Source organism: Notolabrus celidotus, chromosome 11, assembly GCF_009762535.1.
Source record: "Notolabrus celidotus isolate fNotCel1 chromosome 11, fNotCel1.pri, whole genome shotgun sequence".
NCBI classification, from domain to species: Eukaryota; Metazoa; Chordata; class Actinopteri; order Labriformes; family Labridae; genus Notolabrus; species Notolabrus celidotus.
In genome coordinates this window covers 35,371,139-35,392,841 of record NC_048282.1, presented here as the reverse complement: position 1 = coordinate 35,392,841, position 21,703 = coordinate 35,371,139, and the positions used below count along the sequence as shown (strand labels likewise).

Genomic DNA, 21,703 nt, shown 5'->3' with positions numbered 1-21,703 from the left:
TCTTTAACTCCAGGAAAACAAATTAAAGAGCCTGGAAAGCGTATTAATCCTGTGTGAGTCATTTCTTGTTGTGGTCTGTGTCCTGTGTTTTATGTTTTCATGGCCCAGAGAGTCTCAGGCACAGTTTGGGGAAAACCTGGAGTCAGTCTGCAGGTTTTAAATGCAGCATATTATTCTGTTATATGTCAGTCACCTCAATCATCATTTTGATCCAATGCAAACATTTCTTATTCTTTCTAAGAACGACAAAAACAAACATTTCTTCTTCTTCTTCTCTTGCAGTTTTTCCTCCATGTGTTGGCAGGAAGCTCTGATATCTGAGGCCTAATGTCACAACTTTTCATGTTACACACAGTTTTTCTTTCAGGATAAGAAATCAAAACACTAAAAACCAACAAACCTCTCTTTCATAATAAACCCAGATACCAGCCAGCATCTGAAGCACCTTTAAACAAACGGAGAGCAAATAAATAAGAGAGCGCCGCTGACGGTGACGGATGAGCCGTCTGCAGAGAAGTCTCGACAAATTGATTTTTATAGAAACAAAGCAGGACCGCAGGCTGCCTGGAAAAGATGTAATCAAAATAAAAACGTAGTGTACGCCGAGGGGAACGGTCAGCGGGGATTAAAAGGACACATCGTTTGTGTTAAATGAAGCGAGACGTTCAAAAACATCACTGAAGAGAGTGAGAGGGTCCTTTATGGTGACCTTTTTAAAAGTCTGGAGTCTTTAAGACACACTTCTAAGACAGACTAAATCCTTCAATTAACACATGAAAAGCAATAAAAGTAAATGTGCAAAGAAAAATCTGATCATTGCATTTCTGACCTCACGGATCAGCCGGAACGCAATGGAGAGGATCCAGTGGAAGTTAACACATTGACTATCAGATCCAGTGCCGTGACAGATCTGGTCAGTCTCTGATCCTCCTTGTAATTATGATAGAGCTATTGCCTGAACAGGGACTTGAACCCTGGACCCTCAGATTAAAAGTCTGATGCTCTACTGACTGAGCTATCCAGGCTTCAAGAAGCCACTCCTCCCCGCCAAACTAAGCGAAACCAGTTCAAATGTGGCACCCTGGACTGCGGATGGACTGGAATCCAGTAAACTAGCAAAAACTGAGTAAGGCAAACACCCTGTACAAAACTCTGCAGACAAATCCAGACAAGATAGTTGCATGAATTGGGAGCTGAACTGTAAACCTTTAAAGATCACATTCAGGAAGGGGCACTGCAGATGGACCTAAAGATAGGGCTATCGCCTGAACAGGGACTTGAACCCTGGACCCTCAGATTAAAAGTCTGATGCTCTACCGACTGAGCTATCCAGGCTTCAAGAAGACACTCCTCCCAGCCAAACTAAGCGAAACCAGTTCAAATGTGGCACCCTGGACTGAGGATGGACTGGAATCCAGTAAACTAGCAAATACTGGTAAGGCAAACACCCTGTACAAAACCCTGCAGAGAAATCCAGACAAGATAGTTGCATGAATTGGGAGCTGAACTGTAAACCTTTAAGGACCCTCATATTCAGGAAGGGGCACTTTATATAGACCAAATGATAGGGCTATAGCCTGAACAGGGACTTGAACCCTGGACCCTCAGATTAAAAGTCTGATGCTCTACCGACTGAGCTATCCAGGCTTCAAGAAGACACTCCTCCCAGCCAAACTAAGGGAAACCAGTTCAAATGTGGCACCCTGGGCTTAGGATGGACTGGAATCCAGTAAACTAGCAAAAACTGATTAAGGCAAACACCCTGTACAAAACCCTGCAGACAAATCCAGACAAGATAGTTGCCTGAATTGGGAGCTGAACTGTAAACCTTTAAAGACCATCACATTCAGGAAGGGGCACTGCAGATGAACCTCAAGATAGGGCTATCGCCTGAACAGGGACTTGAACCCTGGACCCTCAGATTAAAAGTCTGATGCTCTACCGACTGAGCTATCCAGGCTTCAAGAAGACACTCCTCCCCGCCAAACTAAGAGAAACCAGTTCAAATGTGGCACCCTGGACTGCGGATGGACTGGAATCCAGTAAACTAGCAAAAACTGAGTAAGGCAAACACCCTGTACAAAACTCTGCAGACAAATCCAGACAAGATAGTTGCATGAATTGGGAGCTGAACTGTAAACCTTTAAAGATCACATTCAGGAAGGGGCACTGCAGATGAACCTAAAGATAGGGCTATCGCCTGAACAGGGACTTGAACCCTGGACCCTCAGATTAAAAGTCTGATGCTCTACCGACTGGGCTATCCAGGCTTCAAGAAGACACTCCTCCCCGCCAAACTAAGCGAAACCAGTTCAAATGTGGCACCCTGGACTGAGGATGGACTGGAATCCAGTAAACTAGCAAAAACTGAGTAAGGCAAACACCCTGTACAAAACTCTGCAGACAAATCCAGACAAGATAGTTGCATGAATTGGGAGCTGAACTGTAAACCTTTAAGGACCCTCATATTCAGGAAGGGGCACTTTATATAGACCAAATGATAGGGCTATCGCCTGAACAGGGACTTGAACCCTGGACCCTCAGATTAAAAGTCTGATGCTCTACCGACTGAGCTATCCAGGCTTCAAGAAGACACTCCTCCCAGCCAAACTAAGGGAAACCAGTTCAAATGTGGCACCCTGGGCTTAGGAAGGACTGGAATCCAGTAAACTAGCAAAAACTGATTAAGGCAAACACCCTGTACAAAACCCTGCAGACAAATCCAGACAAGATAGTTGCCTGAATTGGGAGCTGAACTGTAAACCTTTAAGGACCCTCATATTCAGGAAGGGGCACTTTATATAGACCAAATGATAGGGCTATCGCCTGAACAGGGACTTGAACCCTGGACCCTCAGATTAAAAGTCTGATGCTCTACCGACTGAGCTATCCAGGCTTCAAGAAGACACTCCTCCCCGCCAAACTAAGGGAAACCAGTTCAAATGTGGCACCCTGGACTGTGGATGGACTGGAATCCAGTAAACTAGCAAAAACTGAGTAAGGCAAACACCCTGTACAAAACTCTGCAGACAAATCCAGACAAGATAGTTGCATGAATTGGGAGCTGAACTGTAAACCTTTAAAGATCACATTCAGGAAGGGGCACTGCAGATGGACCTAAAGATAGGGCTATCGCCTGAACAGGGACTTGAACCCTGGACCCTCAGATTAAAAGTCTGATGCTCTACCGACTGAGCTATCCAGGCTTCAAGAAGACACTCCTCCCAGCCAAACTAAGCGAAACCAGTTCAAATGTGGCACCCTGGACTGAGGATGGACTGGAATCCAGTAAACTAGCAAATACTGGTAAGGCAAACACCCTGTACAAAACCCTGCAGAGAAATCCAGACAAGATAGTTGCATGAATTGGGAGCTGAACTGTAAACCTTTAAGGACCCTCATATTCAGGAAGGGGCACTTTATATAGACCAAATGATAGGGCTATCGCCTGAACAGGGACTTGAACCCTGGACCCTCAGATTAAAAGTCTGATGCTCTACTGACTGAGCTATCCAGGCTTCAAGAACTCCTCCCCGCCAAACTAAGAGAAACCAGTTCAAATGTGGCACCCTGGACTGCGGATGGACTGGAATCCAGTAAACTAGCAAAAACTGAGTAAGGCAAACACCCTGTACAAAACTCTGCAGACAAATCCAGACAAGATAGTTGCATGAATTGGGAGCTGAACTGTAAACCTTTAAGGACCCTCATATTCAGGAAGGGGCACTTTATATAGACCAAATGATAGGGCTATTGTCTGAACAGGGACTTGAACCCTGGACCCTCAGATTAAAAGTCTGATGCTCTACCGACTGAGCTATCCAGGCTTCAAGAAGACACTCCTCCCAGCCAAACTAAGCCAAACCAGTTCAAATGTGGCACCCTGGACTGAGGATGGACTGGAATCCAGTAAACTAGCAAAAACTGAGTAAGGCAAACACCCTGTACAAAACTCTGCAGACAAATCCAGACAAGATAGTTGCATGAATTGGGAGCTGAACTGTAAACCTTTAAGGACCCTCATATTCAGGAAGGGGCACTTTATATAGACCAAATGATAGGGCTATCGCCTGAACAGGGACTGGAACCGTGGACCCTCAGATTAAAAGTCTGATGCTCTACCGACTGAGCTATCCAGGCTTCAAGAAGACACTCCTCCCCGCCAAACTAAGGGAAACCAGTTCAAATGTGGCACCCTGGGCTTAGGATGGACTGGAATCCAGTAAACTAGCAAAAACTGATTAAGGCAAACACCCTGTACAAAACCCTGCAGACAAATCCAGACAAGATAGTTGCCTGAATTGGGAGCTGAACTGTAAACCTTTAAAGACCATCACATTCAGGAAGGGGCACTGCAGATGAACCTCAAGATAGGGCTATCGCCTGAACAGGGACTTGAACCCTGGACCCTCAGATTAAAAGTCTGATGCTCTACCGACTGAGCTATCCAGGCTTCAAGAAGACACTCCTCCCCGCCAAACTAAGAGAAACCAGTTCAAATGTGGCACCCTGGACTGCGGATGGACTGGAATCCAGTAAACTAGCAAAAACTGAGTAAGGCAAACACCCTGTACAAAACTCTGCAGACAAATCCAGACAAGATAGTTGCATGAATTGGGAGCTGAACTGTAAACCTTTAAAGATCACATTCAGGAAGGGGCACTGCAGATGAACCTAAAGATAGGGCTATCGCCTGAACAGGGACTTGAACCCTGGACCCTCAGATTAAAAGTCTGATGCTCTACCGACTGGGCTATCCAGGCTTCAAGAAGCCACTCCTCCCCGCCAAACTAAGAGAAACCAGTTCAAATGTGGCACCCTGGACTGAGGATGGACTGGAATCCAGTAAACTAGCAAAAACTGAGTAAGGCAAACACCCTGTACAAAACTCTGCAGACAAATCCAGACAAGATAGTTGCATGAATTGGGAGCTGAACTGTAAACCTTTAAGGACCCTCATATTCAGGAAGGGGCACTTTATATAGATCAAATGATAGGGCTATCGCCTGAACAGGGACTTGAACCCTGGACCCTCAGATTAAAAGTCTGATGCTCTACCGACTGAGCTATCCAGGCTTCAAGAAGCCACTCCTTCCCGCCAAACTAAGGGAAACCAGTTCAAATGTGGCGCCCTGGACTGCGGATGGACTGGAATCCAGTAAACTAGCAAAAACTGATTAAGGCAAACACCCTGTACAAAACCCTGCAGACAAATCCAGACAAGATAGTTGCCTGAATTGGGAGCTGAACTGTAAACCTTTAAAGACCATCACATTCAGGAAGGAGCACTGCAGATGAACCTCAAGATAGGGCTATCGCCTGAACAGGGACATGAACCCTGGACCCTCAGATTAAAAGTCTGATGCTCTACCGACTGAGCTATCCAGGCTTCAAGAAGCCACTCCTCCCCGCCAAAGAAAGGGAAAACATCAAATCCCAACATCTAACTGTCAACAGCTAGGACAAGATAGCTGAAGCTTTCCTTCTGATCTGCTAATAGACAGGTCTGCAAGGGCTCCCACTATTGTGTCAGGTAAGCAACAAGGAGGGGGAGCAGTGTCGAAAGTTCAAATGTGACACCCTGGGCTGAGGATGTGCAGGAATCCAGTTGATGTCACCTTTGAAATGCACATGGACATTTATCCACTGCCTCTTTTTGTCAATGCATTTTCAAGCTGATCCAGTCACTAACTCCTGCATGGTATCTGTGTGTAACTGACTCCATCATAATGTCACCCACTGGTTTGTTGAAGCTTAGAGCTTTGCATTTTTGATGCCACTATCTTTTTTGGGGGGGCAAGAAGTAACCAGAGAGCTTGGAGAACACATTGTTGCACCTGTTACATCTGGGTTACTTCCTGTTTTATTTTGGTACTTCCTGTGGTGATTCACATGCACCTGAGTCAGAGTCTATTTGAGGCAGGACGTCATGGTCAGCTCTTTCCACCCGGCAGCAGCAGCAACACCTCAGGGGTTTGATTTCAATAAAACACAATACCTTCATTCTTTTATGTTGTGTCCCTGATTATGTTCACTACTTTCAACTACAGCTGTAACACACTTCCATCTTAAGAGTTGCTGTGGTGGCGACTTGTCATTTCCACTGTTACATGCCCTTCATGAGTTTTATGTTTACCCTCAACAGGACCAAACTAACATCATTCTGTGCTGAAGAAAGCGTTAGATAAGCTCTGGTGATCTCTGCATCGACTTGCTGAGTTCCTCGTCGTTTGAGTATCTGACGCCTGCTTTAGGTCTTCACGCTGCATCTGCTTCTCTTACACTCCTCTCAGAGTCTACAAACAGGAGGCCAGAGAGATAAAGCTCCAAAATAACCCCAGTTACAAATTAAAATATGATCCAAGTGGAGTTAATGTCTAAATGTTTCACGCCAGTATTTTTCTGTCTACACCAGCAAACCACACCCCGGTGTCAAAATCATGCCAGCAATAGCACCTATAATTATATTTGCCCTGAGCCTGTTGGCCGGCTCTGCCACGCTTTAATCACAGAACGTCTGCCCTGATTTAAAACGAGGATGTTTTCTGCCTCAGAAATGACTCGAACGAACATCATCATTATCCCATTACACCTCTAAATCACTTTCTCTCCCCTCGACCGCACTCCACGCCGCCTCAGCCCCTGCAAAGTGCTAAAACACTGCATAGGTTTTAAATCAGCCGCTCTGCTGAGGGAGGGAGGGAGGGAGGGAGGGAGTTTGTGTTGTTTTAACGGGCCGAGAGTTTGGGAGGGGAGAGGGTCGAGGACTCGTTTTAAGAGACAACTGTCATCCCCCTTTTTTGGATCAACAAGATGAGCCTCAGTGTTTAATCCACTGAAAACTGGCACAAGTTAAAAATGTAAAGCTGAACAAAGAGATATCTGTGCAAAGATTTAAAACTTTATTTTGTTTTTTAGAGAGATCCTCATGGTATTTCAACACTGTCAACATGTCTCTAAATTAGTTCCATCTGGGAGCAGCTGATCTGTTTTAGTGCGAGCTGGCAAAGTGGAACAACATCTATCAACGACTCTGATATCAAACACTCTCTGTCTGCGTATTAATATTTGAGATTTCTTCATTCCTGTGACCTGGTAAGAATTACAATATCACATAAAAACAGTTTTGTGGAAAACAAACAAGTTGAATTATCCCTAAATCTCTTTCTCTTTCAAAACAACATCATCAGCTGAGAGCGCTGGCACAGAGAGCGGAGAGCGTTTAGGCTTGTCTTCAGTGGTTTGTAATCTTTTTCACACACGGCGCAGAGAAAACCCTCACACGTCTGTAAACTCGTGAACTTATATTTTTGTGCAGACAGAGCCGCTGTTTATGATGAGCTGTTTTCAATAATGATGATATAAACACAAAATGATAAATGCATACTGAAAATACTAAAATAAACATTCATTTTCCTTCTTTATGGCTAAATTGCAGTGTGTCTGACACTAAACTACGGCAGCGGCCTCCAAAACAGACGGCTGTCAAGATATGAAGTTTGTTTCTGCAGAATGAAGAGAAAGAGCTCAATCATAAAATAATCTCTGTTGTCCTGTAGAACCTCCTCCATGAATAACCTTTAAACCTTAAAGTGCACAACAAGCAGTGGCGGCTGGCCAATAGGGGCGCTAGGGCGCCGCCCCACCACCCACCACAAGACATTAAAGGTGACATATCATGCAAAATTGACTTTTTAATGGTTCTTTACCTGAAATATGTTTCCCTGGCATGTCTACAAACCCCCCGAGAATGAAAAAAATCCATTCTGCCCCTGTTTTGATTTCTACACCTTTCTGTAAATGTGTGTGAAACGAGCCGTTTCAGACTTCAGTGTTTTTGTTACGTAACAACAATATCCGGTCTGTCACGGAGTCAGAGCTCGGAGCTTGTTCAGCCCATAGACTGTATAAAATAATACTGAATCCCTCCTCCGTTTTTCATTACCTGCACACATGTGTGCTAACAAGGAGCTTAGGAGGGAGGCATGCTAGTTGTAGGCTGTCTTAATAAACACAAAGGTCGGTTTTACTCCCCACGTCTGCAGATTTGAAGATCTAGTGGATGATTTTTATTTGTCATGGATAAGTGCTAGCGCTAATTAGCATAGCCACATAGCTATATGTTCATAGCTGTAGCTGTAGCTGTAGCTGTAGCTGTGTACCAAGACACACGTCGACATACTGACAAATAAAACAACAAGAAACACTAAATCTGTGACCAATCCTTCATAAAAGGTCCCGCTGCCTTTCTGGCAGAGTTCGGTTTTACTCCCCACGTCTGCAGATTTGAAGATCTAGTGGATGATTTTTATTTATCATGGATAAGTGCTAGCGCTAGTTAGCATAGCCACATAGCTACACGTTCGTAGCTGTGTACCAAGACACACGTCTACATACTGATAAATAAAACAACAGGAAACACTAAATCTATGATCAATCGTTCAGAAAGGTCCTGCTACAGGCGCCTCTCCGTCAGGATCAGATTCAGAGGGTTGAAGTAACGCGATCTCTGAGCAGCCGTGTATATTCAGCCAACATGTAAACATTAGATCATCGTGCTGGAGAGCCGAGGCACATCCACTTCCGGAGGGGGCGTGGTCAGAGGGAAAACAGAGTGTTTTGATGAGGAATGAAGAAGAGGACTTTTCAGGCAGACCAAAATCTGATTTCAAAGTGTTTTTTTGAGCATAAACTTTAAAGACATGTTTTGGGGACCTCTTAGACCAATATATGTTGATGAAAAAAGCGTGATATGTCCCCTTTAAAAAAAAAAAAAAATGAAATAATAAAATAATATTCTGAACTGTATGTATATATATTTTAAAATGAGCAAGATTAATATTGTATAGTTAAATAATTATTAGCAAAGCTGTTTCGTTCATCTGTGTTGTCTGATTGGTGACGTATGTTCCTCATGGGTTTTCCCCATAGACTGGTTTTCTCCGGTTTTCCTCCGGGGCGCAGAAATCTTTGGCCATAGACTCTCGTTAAAAGTTGTACATGTGCAGTAGCTCCTCTTCAATACAAGAGATAGGGCCATGTCGGGGCGCACCTTCCCTGCGCCCAGAGCTGAATGCAGCTTGATTTACAAACCACCACCCTCCTGTCATGGGGCTGACGTCACAGCTGTCTGTCATCAAGCGCGGCTGAGTGACAGCTCGAGCCGTGGGAGTAGGAGACGATCGGACAGAGACGCAAAATGGAGACAGAGAAGTTAAATAATTCAGTGAAGTCACTCAAAACATCACCTTTTGAGAGGAGAACGTACCATAGGAAAAGAAATTCAGAGAGGAGATCTCAAAAGTGTTTCATTTCTGTCTCCTAGACAACAATGAGATCTGTTTGAAAGCAAAATGAGACTATAGCTTATGTCTCCTGTTTCTCATTCTTGCCTCCAGAAAAAAAGTTGTAAAAAGTCTCAGCTTAGTCTCCCTTTCAGTTCAAAAGGAGATCTGGTCAAAATCTGAAATGGTTCTTAGGTATTTCTCAGGTGTTGTGACTCCTTTTGAGCTCAGGTGGAGAAATCAGGGAGCTCTCTCAATTGTCTCAATCTAACCTCATCCATTTGTTTTTGTCAGACTCAGTTTTTGGGTCTCAAGTTGAGCTCAGATGGAGCAAAGAAAGAGCCTGAGCTCATCTTTTCATCAACATTTATAGTGCCCTGCAAAATTAACATTTCAGTGTAATTGTCCACAAACTTACAATTCTCATTAAAACATTTGAACCACTTCAAGATCAGATATTTAGATGTGAAGTGATCTCTTCTTTGACTTCACAGTCTGGTCCTTCCTTTGCAAGTCTGTTTGGAACAAAACCACTTCACAAAGATTTAGTGGATTTGAGAGAAACTGCAACAGATAGAGATTTCATCCCAGGTATGACAGACCATTTATTTAAAATATAGGCCGCAAAAGGGTTGACCAGATTTAGCCAGATTATTACAATTAAAGGGTTGGAGTCTTTTGGGCGCTGGTGGCCTAGCGGTCTAAGCGCCCCACATACAGAGGCTACAGTCCTCATCACAGGGGTCGCCGGTTCGGTTCCCGGCCGGTCGACCATTTCCTGCATGTCTTCCCCCGCTCACTACTCCCCATATTTCCTGTCTCTCTTCAGCTGTCCTGTCAAATAAAGGCAAAAAGGCCAAAAATATATTAAAAAAAAGAGAGGAAAATGAGCCATTAATGAGACCTCTCATTTAAGTCTCAAATAAGACTCATGTCATGGTCTCAACTATTTCTCCTAGTGAATTTTAGGAGAAACTAATGAGAAACCAATGAGAACAATTTGAAACTTGAATGAGGCAGAAGTGAGAATCTCACTTTTGTCTCCAGAGACTTAGAAGAGAAAGCCTTGAGCAGTAAAATGTTCCTCTGGGATACCAGGAGAAGCTCCACGTGAAAGAGCGTGGACCTGATCAACCGAACATCAACATTAATCAGCAGTCCAAAGACAGAGGGAGACAATACACCCGGTCTTTTTCCAGGACCTGGTTTAGCAACAAGGCTAACTACATGCAGTGATGCTAATGCGTTAGTCTGCTTTCCCTGCCTCCTTTTCCAAACATCAGGATCTGACCCAGCATGGATTAAGACAGGTATTACTGATTTAAAGCACTTTTCAGAAAAGTTAAACTGGCAGGAATAGTAATGCTATTATTTGACAGATTATTTGTTAACAAGCATTATACACAGTGTAACAGCGCCCTCTGCTGGCGAGCATGTAATATCATTACTACACACACATTAATTGGTGATACATGAATAATATCTACACCTCTTTAAATAAGTACTGAGACAATGATTAGCTTACACAGCTTATACAAATGGTAAACACAAATCTTATTAATCAATGATCTACTGAAGCTATTTAGCCTACTGCACCAGTGGCAGCCTGAATACTGCAGCCATGAGACACCATCACCATGGTCACTTATCTATTACAGGTGATGCAGCAAGACAATCAAATGAATGTTGCTGAATCTGAGAGGTGCTTCTCAACACTGAAGAGAATCAAGACCTTCCTCAGGAACACAATGTCGCAGGATCGTCTCAATGCATTGGCCATGCTCTCTATGGAGAAGAAACTTGTCAAAAGCATCCCTGACTTTAACCATAGAGTCATTGAGAAATGTATTTCTCTCAAGGAAAGAAGAGCAAAATTTATGTACAAAAGTTAGAACAGTACATGACATTACAATGTTGCTTTTGCTGTTTTCGTGTATGTAAATACACTGGTGTGATACCTCAGACATTTACCAAAAAGCAAGCAAACATGTACTATTTTGGAGTTGTAGCCCCCCCCTGGAGAAAACTCCACCAGCCGCCACTGACAACAAGTCTTCTTTAAAGAACAGAAAGATCCAAACCCCTACTGGGGACCGATGGATATGATTGAAGGCTCCAGAAAATGACCTAATGTTTGTTTCACTTGATGTATTCAGATTCTGACAACCAAAGAAAACCCGACTGTTGGCGCTCCAAATTTCTAGTTAAAGCTGCTGTGAGGAACTTTTGATTTATATAAATTTTGGCGTCCCATTGTGGACAATGTGATACCTCCAACCAAAAGTAGTGTTTTCAACAGAAACCTCACCCTGCTGTCTTTTAACAGCCAGATTTATCACTCAATGTGTTTATTTGTCATGAAAACAGCCGAAAAAGGATGTTTCTAAAGCCAAATGTCAATCATGTGGTCTGACACCTACCCCCTCTGAGTGGTTTAAGGCATTAAAAATGACAACAGAGAAGGTATCAGTGTTGTTGTTTATGGTTTTGTTTGCTTTTGAAGGTAATAAAGAAGCATCAGTGTTGGTTACAGTCTATTTCTCAGCTGGTGAAAAACTCCTCATAGTGCCTTTAAATAAAAATTGTTTTAAAAAAGGACCTTTAGATCTAATGAAATTAAACATCATACATTACAATACATGATGTGTATTAAACCAAACAGAAACGCATGAAGTTAACTTTAAACTCTCAGAAGTTACCAACAGAAAGCCTTATTTACACCAAGAACGTGTGGGTTTTGAGCCACATTCCCATCCCATACCATCCCATCCCATTCCATCCCACTCCATCTCATCCCATCCCATCTCATTCCATCCCATCCCATCCCATTCCATCCCATCCCATCCCATCCCATCCCATTCCATCCCATCCCATCCCATTCCATCTCATCCCATTCCATCCCATCCCATCTCATCCCATCCCATCTCATCCCATCCCATACCATCTCATCCCATCCCATCCCATCTCATCCCATCCCATACCATCTCATCCCATCCCATACCATTCCATCCCATCTCATCCCATCCCATCTCATCCCATCCCATCCCATCCCATCCCATCTCATCCCATCCCATCCCATTCCATCCCATCCCATTCCATCTCATCCCATCCCATCTCATCCCATCCCATCCCATCCCATTCCATCCCATCTCATCCCATTCCATCACATCCCATCCCATTCCATCCCACTCCATCTCATCCCATCCCATTCCATCCCATACCATCTCATCCCATACCATCCCATCCCATTCCATACCATCCCATACCATCCCACTCCATCTCATCCCATCCCATTCCATTCCATCCCATCTCATCCCATTCCATCCCATCCCATACTATCCCATCCCATTCCATCCCATCGCATCCCATCCCATACCATCCCATCCCATACCATCTCACCCCATACTATCCCATCCCATACCATCTCATCCCATCCCATCTCATCCCATCCCATCCCATTCCATCCCATTCCATCTCATCCCATCCCATCCCATTCCATCCCATACCATCTCATCCCATACCATCCCATCCCACTCCATCTCATCCCATCCCATTCCATCCCATCCCATACCATCTCATCCCATCCCATCCCATCCCATCCCATCCCATCCCATACCATCGCATCCCATACCATACCATCCCATCCCATCCCATTCCATCCCATCGCATTCCATACCATCTCATCCCATACCATCCCATCCCATCCCATACCATCTCATCCCATCCCATCCCATCGCATCCCATACCATCGCATCCCATACCATCCCATCTCATTCCATCCCATCCAATACCATATCATTCCATCCCATACCATCCCATCCCATTCCATTCCATCCAATCTCATCCCATCCCATCCCATACCATTTAATTCCTGTAAATAACACCAAAAGACACCCAAAGGGTTAAATGCGCCACACACAGTGCTGCAGAGCAAAACGCATCTTTGGCAGTGTTTTTTGCATGCATTTAAATGAGTCATCGGTCATTTATTTGGGGCAAATTGACCCCTCTTTAAGCAAATAACCCTCATAGCCAAAAACATCTAACTCACAGATGTCATACTCAAACTTTGCATAATGCAAAGATAATGAAAACAATTCCACCTCAGGATGACCTAAAATAATTAATCTGTACATATAATCTGTTGATATGCATTTTGCATAACTATTGTTGTTCTGATCATGGAGTTAAATCAGTCTGGGGCTGTCCAAGACTCAGTCTCAATGTCCATTTTTTATAAAGATTGTCTGACGGAGTGCCGCATGTCGTGTTTTCTATCTGAACAAGCTGCTTTCGCTGGCTTATTCTAGGAAAGAAGCTTTGTTGTAAATGGTGAAATCTGTATCTGATGTATCCACTTCACGATAGACCGCTAAGAAGTGTCCCCTTGTCATTCAGTTCATCATCTATGAGCTTAGTCAGGATAAGAGTGCACAGTGCAGATGTGCTCGGCAGAGAGTGTAGGTGCCGACAGCTTATCCTCCCAGCAGACCTGAAACAAGAGCAAACTGCACAAAGCTGCAAAACTTTGTGTCCTTCTGTGTGCATCAATATTATTCAACAACATACTTTATGAACTGGACCTTGACACAGCAAATTATGCAAAACTCTTCATTCTAGACACGAACAAAATCCATTCAGAGCTGATTCCTCCTGAGAGTTTTGGGTCTCCAGACTGATGGACATAACTTTAAAGTATGTGGGGCGATTGTTTTAATTTCTTCAGAAAAGTGGAACAAAAATCAAAGTGATGTGTTTGACAGATGTTCCTCCATTCATATGGTTTTGGAATTTCAAGAAAGAACATGTTTCTGGAACATAAATACCGCCTGATGTTGGTACAACAACTTAAACAGTTTGGGAAAGTTTTGTCAGAACATTCTTGTAACAAAACGTGACTGTTCAAAAGAACGGCTTGTCAATCTTTATTCTAGGGCTGCAGATCTGTGACATGAAGCAAACGCCAACCTCTGGTCACTCAAGTCATCGTATACGTAACCCTCACTTACCTGCAATTGGAACGAACATAAACAAAACAAATCAAAAAAAAGAAGAACAAAAACAAACTGTAGGTGAGATTGCTGCTTCGATGCGTACCCAGCCCTGAGCTGCAGTTAACAAAATACACAGAGACTGATTACACGGTGTTTAGCTGGATTTTAAATGAGCGCCTATATTGGATGGAGGTGGTGTTGTTTCAGTGCCTAGCAAACAAAAGGCGTCCCATCGAGAAGGGTACTGTTTTCTTACCATCATAGATACTCTGCTCGGCTTTAATTATTGATAATGGTAAACCACAAATGACTACAACAAACATTATAATTATGTCACTTCTGTTCTCCCAACTACACTCAAAACAACTGCAGCCCAAAGCAGTGGCTTACTAAGTGGATAGCGGTGGAGTAGATAGCACTTAAGTTTTAAATTAGTGGCTTTGCTCTAGGACTGAGGTTGTGTTTGTGTTGGAGCACTTTGCAAGACTGGAGAGGGAGACTCTGCTTCCCAGCTGCTTCCCAGTTGGTGGGGCCAAAGAAGGAAAAAGACCTCGCTGGATGGATTGTTTCCAGGTACTCTGAAACTCTAAAATCACTTCACTGTGAGCTGCAATAAAAAACACTAATAACTGTGTATAAGGGTTCTTGAGATGCCCAGTTTGGCATCTTCTGACCTCATTGCATCCTTGCCTACTGTCTAGTCTGATGGTTAGCATTTACATCTGGAGGGGACGACCAATTCTGAGGCCGAAGAAAACTGCCAAACCCCAATGACCACCCCTCAAATGCCCTTGGTCCCTGGGATGCCCAATCCAAATCAATCCAAGGCAATGAGGCCTTTGTACTGGAAGTGGAATTGAGGATTGCCTTTGTATGTCTGGGTCTTGTCTTGAGGTAGTCCTTACTCAGCCAAGCATAAAGGTGAGGCTCTCTGTTTGTCAGCTTATCCTCTTTCCAAGCTTTGGGCGATAAGGTAGAAAAAGAGATAGAGAATAAAGTGATAGAAATAGTTCCCTTTGCAGAATGTGGGTGAACCGTCAGAGCATTGGGAAGAGGAGATCCAGTTGGGACAAGGTGCCAGTTGAAGTGGTTTAATTAGATAATTCTGGGGACATATCCTGGCCACGGCAACTAATGGCTAAATTCCACCAGATCTGATAGCTGTCCATCATAGTCAATGTGTTAACTTCCACTGGATCCACTCCGTTGCATTCCAGCTGTGTCTCTGGTCCGGCAGGTCGGAGCCTTCAGGATCAGAGACGCAAGACTTCTATTTGTGCCAGACGCCGGAGCACGACGCATCAATCTCAACAGAGCAGATGGAGCGGGACAGGAAGTCAGGTTTCACCAAAACAAAATGAAAACATCCGGTTAATTTTCAGAATAAAACACTCTGTGTTATCACCAGATCGTATTTCACTTAACTACAACAACAAACCAAAGTCATGATGAGCGGAGCCAGGCCTGGAGTCAACAGGTCAGAGGTTTTCAGAGGACCAGGAAGACAACATGGATGAGGAGAGGAGGAGGAGGAGAATCCTTGATTCAGATGTCCGGCGGTTCTGATGGACAAGAGAGCACGGAGCCGGACATGCAGAGGATCAGAGACGGACAGACACAGATCATGTGGAAGACCCAGGTAAGTGAAGCTACAGGCCAAACAAGACCAGGACTTTCCTCTACAGGGTCTGGTTATGAGGTAAAAAAGTCCAATGTGTCGTCCAACCTGGTGGGGAAAGTTCAGCTGTTCTTGGTGGTCACACTTAAAGATGAAGTCAAGAGTGAAAGGTCAGGTGTTGATGAGAGTGGTGAGGTTTACCAAATCAGGAAAATAGAAAGCTTGGGAGAGGAGTTCTTATAGTGGCAACTGTCTCACTCCATCAATTCCTAGGCGTAGTGTTGGTGAGTATCAGATTGTTGGTTTTGGAGTTTGCAGAAATGGTCTGACACATCCTGTTTTTTTTACCCTCTGCTTCTTAAAACATAAATCAAAGCAACTTCATGCATCTTTTAAAACTTGAATAACAGCTTAAACTCATTGTAGAATGCTGACCTGTGTTAAAGTTCCTGTGGGGATGTTGATTTTGTCGCCCCCTGTGGACAAAGAAGCACCTACATTTTTCTTGCTGCTTTTGTTCTGTACATGTGCAAGTCTTGTTTTTAAGAAATATCATCTTGGTCTTTCAACAACCACATGTATCACTCATCAAGTCTTTCCAGTGGGAAACGTTTCTGCAACCTGCTTTTAATCTTCTGGTCCTGGACCTCCAGCAGCGGTGGTGGTTCAGGCATTTAAAATTGTGCTGGTGGTCTTGTTTGCTTCTGAGGCTTATTAACAGACATAAAAATTAGGGTTGCAATTTGTCCTAGAGCTCCTTTAAGGTTTTTTATTGGTAGTTATGAAACAGACTGAAATTTTTATACATGAGTGCATGCACGAATATCTGTTTTTGCGATGTAAAATTTTCAGTTGATCCCCTGGGTGGAGTACAGTTTGGATTTTTTGGTAAGAACACTAGAGGGCAAACACCTGCTGTGAGTTTTGGTATTCTTAGTGACATCATGAGAAGGCAAAAGGACCGAAGAGGGAGACTGGGAGGTGAAGATAAGCTAGAAAGACTGCATCTCACACAGTCTGTTACTTGTTGGCTTGAAAGTGAAGTCCACTCTGAGTTGGTTGGAGCCCAAATTTGCAAAAAGTGCCACTTGTTGCTTTAAATGTGGAGGTATGAAGAAATGTTGGCACGACAAAGTGAGTCCTCTATCTTAAAAACATTCAAACAGCTTTTACGACTCATAACCTCGAAAAGGAAAGCATAAAGGATTTTAATATTTCATCCTCCATCCTGCTGATCAGCTGCTCTCTGCAAAGTCCTCATCCACATCTTAAGAACCTGTACATGAGTGATGATGGGCGGTTGTCTACCTCACACACTCTTTCTATAACTCAGCCTTGAATGCTTTACCCTTCATCTAAATCTAAACCCTGCGTTGCATCTCTCAGTGCGGTTAACTTGAAGCTGATTTAGCTTTTGCAGCTGCCAACCTTTCCTCTAAGGACAACGCCTCACACTGAATTCTTCTGCAGAGGAACGATGCTGGAGATGAAGAAGAGTGTGTTTAAAAAGTTTGACTTGAGCTGTCTTGTTATACCCAATGTCAGGTTGTCAATCTTCAGCATGGTGGTGTGAGTTAAGAATCACTTGGACTAGAGCAAAGGCTGAATACCTTTGTGTACAGACTGGTATGAACTGATATCTGGAGGGTGCATGAATAAGATTAGTGCATTTCATTGCAGCAGGCCTGGAGATGTTGAGATGTTGTGCATGCACAAACTGTAGAAGAGAGAGGAAATGTTTGGCATCAGAAGTGTTCTTCATTTTGTCCATCATCAGAGTGATATTGAAATGTACATTCCAGCAGACTTTGCTGACACGAGGGAAAAACTTTCCAAAAGAGAGAAAAAGAGGCAGAATAAAGAAATATTAATAAAGCAGTTTGACTTAGAACCCCTGCAGGCCTGGAGCGCTTCCATTTGGATTAGGAGCATTTGTCTTTTGCAGTTGTTTTCTGCTTTTGTAGGTTATTGAACATTGCAGCATTTTTGAATTTGCAGAGTTCAGTTTCTTTAGGAGTTTGGCGTGTGTTCTTAAAGCTGAGGTTGGTAATCAGATTTAGATAAACTTTTTGTTATACTGGTTTAAATGATCTTTATGTCCTGATGGTAATCATTACATGATGTGTTCTTAAAAAAGAGCGAAGAAAAGCTGCTATCTACAGCCGGAGTAAACCTGGGAAAACACCAACCAATCACCGTTTTTTGGGACCCAAAATTTTAAACCATTCAAATCCTGTCCTGCTGTTCTGCCCGCCTCCTGCGCGTACATTTCCCTGGCGTGCACTCCGAGTCTCCGTCTCCTGCCTCTGCTTCCCCTGACTCTATTTCCTGCTCCTCTCGCTCGACCTCGGGCCTGTCCCCTCTGACCTGATGAAGTGCTTTGCTCAGGACTGTAGTCCGGGTCAGAGTCTAAAAAGCTCTCACCACGGGGGCTCTGACAAGCAGAAGAATTAATGACATTCAGTAAGTCCTACAGAAAATGTAGATGTACTGTAGCGTCCGTCCGGACGCTGTAGTGATGACGAGCCGATTCGTGAACATGTTGAGCTTTACTAACCGGTCACTGTCGGCCGTTACCACGCCAACCAACAAAACAACAATCAATGTTTGAATGAAGGAAGAACTTCTCCTCTTGTCTCTCCTCTCTCCCTCTCACACTCTACACCTCTCCTGATGCCTTCACTGACTGTCAACACTGTAGGAATTAAGAACATCTACACTGAACAGGTTTAACAAACAGTAGAGTTGTTACAGTGTTATATATGTGTTATAACTTTTCTCCTGATATCGTGTCACTGGTACAACTGGATAATGCTAGAATGACAGTTGTGAGTGCTAACAGCAGCCATGTTTGTTTGTGTTTTTAACTTTCACTATGATGCTGTTTTGGTGAGGACCGGTTTTGAATCAGTCACCATCATATGGTTGCAAGTCAGCGGCGCTCGTGCATGTGAGCGGGGGGGGCGTCGTTTTGGAGGAGCTCCGAGGGGAGGGGGGGAGGGGTTAGACGGAGTCCTGAGGAAATGCTACATTCAAATTCATGCTGGTTTTCCGAGACTGCCAACCCCAGCTTTAAAATAACAAAACAGAAATGATCAATACCTTTTCTAACAATCTTGTTTGCTTTTCTAGGTCGCAAAGAGGCATCACTCTTAATTTCAGTCCATTTCATGACCACTCAAAAACTCCTCACAGGAGCTTTAAATTCTGTAAGGAACCATTTAAGGCATGGGTGTCAAACTCATTTCAGTTCAGGGGCCACACACAGCCCAAGTTGATCTGAAGTGTGCCGGACCAGTAAAATCATAACATAATAACCTATAAATAACGACAACTTTACATTTTTCCCTTTGTTTTAGTGCAAAATAGTACAAGTATGTGCTGAAAATGTAATCAACTATCTTTCTTACAAAAACAGTTCTCCATGATGAGTCTCATAGTGGGGCAGAACATTTTACTCTTTAAGCACTGAAACCTGCTGCAAACACACCAAACAAGTTACCAATTCACCTGACACAGAGTTTAATGTTTACTGCAAAAGAACAGAGAGATTATAATAATGAAGAAGGTAAAGTTGGCTATCCTGGACCCCTCAGCTCCGAAACAGCAAGTAATCTATTTTCTCACTTTGAGGAAAAAGTCCCGGGAAAAAGTGCTGTTCAGGTGCGCTCCATCAGCACTGTGATTGTATGCGACCCTCAGAGGACAAATTTAAAATAGTAGTTACTTTCATTGAAAATTTGCAGTTAATGTCTAATCTGTAATTTTTTCACTTTGCAAAGTCGTTCCGTGGGCCGGATTGCAACCTCTGGCGGGCCGGTTTTGGCCCGCGGGCCGCATGTTTGACACCCCTGATTTAAGGTATATTTTATTTTTTCAAGTTTAACCCTCCTGTTATGTTGCGGGTCAAATTGACCCTTTTTAAAGTCTATTTTAGGCAATATATGCCTTTCAAACCAGTTTAAAGGCACTATGAGGAGTTTTTCACCAGCTGAGAAACAGACTGAAACCAACACTGATGTCTCTTTATTACCTTCAAAATCAAACAAAACCATAAACAACAACACTGATACCTTCTCTGTTGTCATTTGTAATGCCTTAAACCACCCAAAGGGGGTAGATGTCAGACCACATGGTTGACATTTGGCTTTAGAAACATCCTCTTTCTGCTGTTTTCATGGCAAATAATCACATAGAGTGATAAATCTGGCTGTTAAAAGACAGCAGGGTTAGGTATTTGTTGAAAACACTACTTTTGCACGTACAGAACAAGAGATAAGAGGTATCACTTTGTCCACAATGGGGCGCCAAAATTGATATAAATCAAAAGTTCCTCACAGCAGCTTTAAATGCAGCATAAAAATCTGGGCAGCATGTGACAGAAGAGGTATCGTGTTAATTTATCAACATCACTTCATAAAGAAAATAAAATAAACAAAAATCTGTGTCATGTAAAACTATTGTATTAATATTTAGGGCTTTCAAATGCACATTACAAAAAGTTTTAACATTAATTTTAATGATAAACGAGTGAGTTATCCTCATTGAACCATGATCTGTGAGATTTAAAGAACACCAATGGACTGAATCTTGATTTAAATGGTTAGTAATGGAGTTAAAAATGAGATTTAAAAAAATGTGTATTGGGATTTTTTGGGGTTCTGACACTTCTGGATAATTGAATATGCCCCGGGTGTCACAGTTATCACCTGCCACACCTGCTCAGCCTCTCAGCCCACTACATTTCCCCTCCCTTTCGTTTACCTGAACCACACTCTCCTCATTAAGCCAACACAAATCACCTGTTTCTCATTACCTGCTGCCAGTATTTAAGTCCCGGTTTCAGCTCACTCAGTGCCAGATTGTTCTCTCTGCAAATGCAAGACTCTCCAGCACTTTTCCTCGGACTGATCTCCCGGTTTCGACCCTGCCTGTCCCCGACCTTCCTTCCTCGTTTCTGCCCTGGTAACTACCTCAGCCTTAATAATAATAATAATAATAATACATTTTATTTAAAGGCGCCTTTCTCGGCACTCAAGGACACCGCACAGATAGAAATATATATATATACACGAATTCACATTAAAGGAAACAAAATCAGAGTCAGAAATGAAAACAATATAAACTAACAAGGGGTAAGAAAAAAATAGAAACAATAACAAAATGACAGTGCAGTTGGAGTCAGACGGAGTAAGCGGTTTTAAACAGATGTGTTTTGAGTTGTGATTTGAAATGGGGGAAAGAATCTGTGTTTCTGAGTTGAGGTGGTCATGAGTTCCAGAGACGGGGAGCAGAGCGGCTGAATGCTCGGCTCCCCATAGTGGTGAGACGGGCGGAGGGGACAGACAGGTGTATGGAGGAAGAGGATCTGAGGGAGCGGGAGGGAGTGGGAACATGGAGGAGGTCGGACAGATATCAATCAATCAATCAATCAATCAATCTTTATTTGTATAGCGCCAAATCACAACAAACGTTATCTCAAGACGCTTTTACAAACATAGGAGGTCTAGACCACACTATGTCAAATTATGAACAGAGACCCAACACCAAGACAGGGTAAGACTCAGTCTGACCCCACCTTAATCCATCATGAGCATTGCACATCGCAGTATTTAGCTAGTTACAGTGGTGAGGAAAAACTTCCTTTTAACAGGCAGAAACCTCAGGCAGAACCAGACTCATGTTAGACAGCCATCATGCCTCGACCGAGTTGGGTCTGGAAAGACAGATAGAGGGGAGTAAGAGAGAGAAGTGATAGTGATGAGACGAGTCGTAGAAGCTGTTGCCGCTGGAGTCCAGCACGTCCG

At 43.4% G+C, this 21,703-nt stretch overlaps 7 non-coding genes across 7 annotated transcripts; all 7 read right to left on the bottom strand.

Moving 5' to 3' along the window:
- Positions 1-1,262: 1,262 nt before the first annotated feature.
- On the bottom strand, positions 1,263-1,335 carry trnak-uuu. Its single transcript has one exon. It is a non-coding gene; the product is annotated as a tRNA-Lys (tRNA).
- Positions 1,336-1,887: 552 nt separating this feature from the next.
- trnak-uuu lies at positions 1,888-1,960 on the bottom strand. The gene has a single exon. It is a non-coding gene; the product is annotated as a tRNA-Lys (tRNA).
- Positions 1,961-2,510: 550 nt separating this feature from the next.
- On the bottom strand, positions 2,511-2,583 carry trnak-uuu. The gene has a single exon. It is a non-coding gene; the product is annotated as a tRNA-Lys (tRNA).
- Positions 2,584-2,823: 240 nt separating this feature from the next.
- Positions 2,824-2,896, bottom strand: trnak-uuu. Its single transcript has one exon. It is a non-coding gene; the product is annotated as a tRNA-Lys (tRNA).
- A 237-nt stretch (positions 2,897-3,133) lies between these two features.
- trnak-uuu lies at positions 3,134-3,206 on the bottom strand. Its single transcript has one exon. It is a non-coding gene; the product is annotated as a tRNA-Lys (tRNA).
- A 1,174-nt stretch (positions 3,207-4,380) lies between these two features.
- Positions 4,381-4,453, bottom strand: trnak-uuu. The gene has a single exon. It is a non-coding gene; the product is annotated as a tRNA-Lys (tRNA).
- Positions 4,454-5,003: 550 nt separating this feature from the next.
- trnak-uuu lies at positions 5,004-5,076 on the bottom strand. The gene has a single exon. It is a non-coding gene; the product is annotated as a tRNA-Lys (tRNA).
- Positions 5,077-21,703: the final 16,627 nt, after the last annotated feature.